The sequence below is a fragment of the Scylla paramamosain genome, chromosome 32 (assembly GCF_035594125.1).
Source record: "Scylla paramamosain isolate STU-SP2022 chromosome 32, ASM3559412v1, whole genome shotgun sequence".
NCBI lineage: Eukaryota > Metazoa > Arthropoda > Malacostraca > Decapoda > Portunidae > Scylla > Scylla paramamosain.
The window spans coordinates 18,472,381-18,477,380 of NC_087182.1; the positions used below are offsets into that span (position 1 = coordinate 18,472,381).

The window sequence follows — 5,000 nt, forward strand, 5'->3', positions numbered from 1 at the left end:
GAGAGAGAGAGAGAGAGAATCAAGTCAGTCAGCCAAAGCTCATTATCAAAACTCACCATGCATTTCATCCCCATCATCTTTCCCAGCCAGCAGCAACCACCTCCAAGCGTCTTAGGGGCCAGGGCGGTACTGTGGTCCTTCCTGGCTACTCCCCGCCTTATATATGCAGGGGACGGGCGGCTACCTGGCTGCCCACAAGTTTGGTCCCTCGATGGGGGTTCCTAGACACGCACACACCCCGGTACAAAAGCCTTCACTAATTGGCTCATTTGCGCCTCGCCGGTTTTTGTGTTTGTGAATGTGTGTTTGTGAATGTGAATGTTGGTTGAGTGGCAGGTAGATGGGCAGATGGATAGGTAGATAGATAGAAAGGTAGATAGTGATATGTTTCTTATTAGTGATAAAAATAATGATAAGCAATGTCTCCAGGAAGGAATTGTTAGGTTGTTAGATAGATAGATAGATAGATAGATAGATAGACAGATAGAAATATTGATAGACAGATAGATAGATAGATAGATAGCTATGCCTATGATGACAGTGTGTCTTACTAGTGTTAAAAAGTTTAACAGGTAATTGTTTAGGGGAAAGTATGCGATAGATAGACAGACAGATAAGCAGATAGACAGAATAATAGACAGATAGATAGATACACTGGTAGGTAAATGTACTTGTGATAATATTATGTTCCTTATTAATGTAAAAAAGTGATGAATAATGAGTGAGGAAAAATGTGATAGATAGATAGATAGATAGATAGATAGATAGATAGATAGATAGACAGGCCTGAAGGGAGCGTGTTGGGATGTGTGGTGTGGCTTTCCCTGACATATGGCGGCTCTGCGGTGCTTCTGTGGGACGAGGAAGAAGAGGAGGAGGAGGAGGAGGAGGAGGAGGAGGAGGAGGAGGAGGAGGGGGAGGAAGCAGGCAGGCATCACCACCATCACTATTACCACCAGCAGTAACACCACCACTATCACTACCTCCTCCTCCTCCTCCTCCTCCATGTCAAATCTTCACTTTCTGTTCTTCCTCATTTTTTTTTTTGCCTCTCTTCCCTTGTGTCGGCCACGGGGATACTCTCTTTCTCTCTCTCTCTCTCTCTCTCTCTCTCTCTCTCTCTCTCTCTCTCTCTCTCTCTCTCTCTCTCTCTCTCGCTCTCGCTCTCGTGGTAGCAGTAACAATAGTATCAGTAGTAGTAGTAGTAGTAGTAGTAGTAGTAGTAGTAGTAGTAGTAGTAGTAGTAGAGGTGGTGGCGGTGGTGGTGGTAGTGGTGTAACAAATAATAGTAACCTTGTGCTGTCACGATCATTACCCTCACAAGCGAAAGTGTTATTGCACTTGCTTACTTGCTTACCTGATTGCCTGGGAGACCTGGGAGGCTACAGGTGAAGGGGGACGGGGTCGGGGAGGAGATGGAAAGTGAAAAAGGAAAGGAAAAAGACAGGAAGAGATGGTTTACAAAAGAAGAGTGAAGAGGGAGAGGCTCAGCAAGACAGTTTACAAAGGGAGAAAGAAGAAGTAAAAGGGAAATAAAGAGAGTTTAAAAGAGAATTAAGAGATACGTAGAAGGAGAGGAAGAGGGAATTTACAAAGAGACAGTGAAGAAGTAGAAGGAAAGGAAGGGACTTTACTATTCCAGAGGACAAACAGCAACAGACATTTAGGTCCTTACAAGGCTGTTAAGGAGGCTCTTTTAATTAGCTAATGGGTGAAGAGATAGTACATAAGGCAGGAGGTTAAAGGAAGAGGGAGACGAAAAGAAAGGAAGGGAGAATGAGAGAGTGAAAAGGTAGACATGAGGGAGAGAGATAGAGAAAAAGAATACATAGGGAAGAATGGGAAGGGAAACAGATAGAGGGAAAGAGAAGGAACAGGAGAAATGGGAAAAATGAAGGAAAGAGACTGAAGAGGAGTGGAGGAAGGAAAGAAAGCAGTATAAAGAAATGGAAAGAAGGAAAAAGAAGAGGAAAGAAAAAAATGGGGAGGAAGAGACGGGGGAGAGAGAGAGAGAGAGAGAGAGAGAGAGAGAGAGAGAGAGAGAGAGAGAGAGAGAGAGAGAGAGAGAGAGAGAGATTCAAGAATGTGGAGTGATATTGTTTATTGCACTCAATTGGTTGTCAACGAGGTGGAAAAAAAGAGAGCTAGCTTTACTTCGGCTTTGTTTGTTTGTCTTTATTGTTTGTTGATTATCTTCTCTCTCAGTTTTATTTTCTTCCTCTTCCTTGTCCTTGTGTTCGTCTTTAGTCTCCTTTATCTTATTCATTATTATTATACACATTTTTTTCTCCTAGTGGTACTCCTCTCTCTCTCTCTCTCTCTCTCTCTCTCTCTCTCTCTCTCTCTCTCTCTCTCTCTCTCTCTCTCTCTCTCTCTCTCTCTCTCTCTCTCTCTCTCTCTCTCTTTCCTCCTCCTCCTCCTCCCCCTCCTCCTCTTCCAGAAGGGAAAGCCCTGTCTGTGGTTTTCCAGTACTCAGTTACACAACTTGTAGGCGGAGCAGGAGGAGGAGGAGGAGGAGGAGGAAAAGGAGGAGGGGAAAGAGGAAAATTTTCATCATTGTTGTCATCGCCTTCCTTCTTTTGGGGATGCAAAAGGAAATGTTAGAGAGAGAGAGAGAGAGAGAGAGAGAGAGAGAGAGAGAGAGAGAGAGAGAGAGAGAGAGAGAGAGAGAGAGAGAGAGAGAGAGAGAGAGAGAGAGATGTAGATATATACATAAATAGTAGATAGACAATAGATAGAGAGAAAAAAACAGACAGACAAATAGACATAGAGAGAGAGAGAGAGAGAGAGAGAGAGAGAGAGAGAGAGAGAGAGAGAGAGAGAGAGAGAGAGAGAGAATATCCATCCATCCGCCTACCTCCCACCCACCCACCCACCCACACACACACACACACACACACACACACACACACACACACACACACACATCCCTCCCCACACACCGCACACATACAACACATCCCTTTCCTCCCTCCCTCCCCCCAACACACACACATTAGCAAAGCGCGAGATGCAAGCAGGATACATGTCATTACCTGCCTGAGGGAGGCGTGTGGTCACCTGCCGTGCCTTGTGAACCCAGTAATGACAGGTGACGGCTTCATGGCGGCGGAGTATTGGGGGGGTAAGGGAAAGAGAGAGAGGGGCAGAGGATAGATGAATTACAGAGAGGATAGAAAGGGATGGGATAGAGGAGAGAAATTAGGAGTTTTAGAGAGGAAAGGGAAATGAATAGGATAGGAGAGGAGTGGGAAGGAGAAGAGAGGGAGAAGTAAGATTTTTAGAGAGGGAAGGAAGGAATGGGATAACGATAAGACAAATTAACACTTGGAGAGGAAATGAAAAGATGGGACAGAAGAGGGGAGAAGTAGAATTAAAGATTGAAGAGAGGAAAGTAACGGATGGGGTAAGGAGAGGAAAGGAGAGTAGGAAAGAAGAGGTTTAGAAAGGAAATACGAGAATGGGGAATGAAGGGAAGGAGGAAAGAAATTTTTTTTAGAGAGGAAGAGGGAAAGAAGGAAAGGAGAGAAAAGGAGATTTATAGAGAGGAAAGTAATGTGGGATAGAGATCGAAGGAAGGGTAGATGGGGAGAGTTACCGAAGCAGGAAAGAATAGCAACTAAAAAGAAAGAAAGAAGGATGAAAGGAAGAGAAAATTAATGTTAAATGTAATGATCATAAATGGAAGAGGAAAAATAAGAAGAGAAGAAAGAATAAGAAAATTGACTGATGGAGAATTAAAAGGAGAGAGAGAGAGAGAGAGAGAGAGAGAGAGAGAGAGAGAGAGAGAGAGAGAGAGAGAGAGAGAGAGAGAGAGAGAGAGTCCATGTTGCGTGACTTCATTTTATCTCCATTTTACGGCAACTTTACCAAATCATGGAGACAAATGTGCGTGTGTGCGTGTGCGTGTGCGTGTGTGTGTGTGTGTGTGTGTGTGTGTGTGTGTGTGTGTGTGTGTGTGTGTGTGTGTGTGGGTATGTGTGCGAAGGAAGGATTGCACATGGTTAGTAAAGATTGGGAAGGATCAGAGGCGATTGGAAGTGATTGGGAGGAAGTGAGGAGGGACTGGGAGGAGCTGCCGGTAATTGGTGAGGCGTGACAGGTGGCGGGCGTGTTACCTGTGTTACCTGGTGTTACTGAACGGTCATTAGTGAGGCGCCAGTGACGAAACAGCGAATCTCGGCACTCCCTTCCTTTCCTCTCGTCTTCTTTCACTGCTCTCTCTCTCTCTCTCTCTCTCTCTCTCTCTCTCTCTCTCTCTCTCTCTCTCTCTCTCTCTCTCTCTCTCTCTCTCTCGTTTTTTACATTACTTGTCTTTGTTACTTCCTTATTTTCTTTCTTCCTCAGTTGTATCACTTTCTTTACCTTCTTACTTCTTCTTCTCCGTCTTTCTTTACTTTCTGCCTTGCTCCTCTTCCGTCTTTCATTTCTCATCTATTCCTTCCTTCTTTTCCTTTTGTATTTTGCATTTTTTATCATCTCTTTGCCTTCTTCCTTCTTCCTCGGGCCGCTTCTTTTCCTTCTTTCTTTTTTTTGTATTACTTGTTTGTCTTTTCTTCTCCCTCTACTTTATTTTACTTCTCATCCACGGTATCATCTTTCTTCCCATCTACTTTTCTTCCTTTCTTTTTTTCCTAGCTCTACTTCTTCTCTTTCCTTCCTCTTATCTTCATCTCTTCATCTCTCATACTTCTCACTTCCCACTTCTCTACTTCTCTCCCTCCCTCTCTCCTTTCTTCCCTTCCTCTCTCTCTCTCCCTATCTCTCTATGTCTTTCTCCCTCCCTCCCTCCTTCCTCACGCTGTCCATACATTAGTAATTACAGAAGCCATGTGGTTATCGGTTAATTTGTTGAGTTACTCTTTAATTCTAGACAACCACAGTCTGCGTTTTCTGTTTGAGTTTATTGCCTTATTTTTTATTGGTGGTCATGGTCTCCGCCACCACCACCACCACAAGCACCATCACAACTGCTACTACTGCTACTACTGTTACTATTA

At 44.1% G+C, this 5,000-nt stretch overlaps 2 pseudogenes across 1 annotated transcript in view; one reads left to right on the top strand and one right to left on the bottom strand.

Annotated features, from left to right (window-relative positions):
* The window catches only part of LOC135089370 (neurotrophin 1-like), a 1,455-nt pseudogene extending 1,381 nt beyond the window's left edge, over positions 1-74 (bottom strand).
* The window catches only part of LOC135089350 (neurotrophin 1-like), a 102,967-nt pseudogene that overhangs the window by 51,740 nt on the left and 46,227 nt on the right, over positions 1-5,000 (top strand). The gene's annotated exons all lie outside the window — the stretch shown is intronic.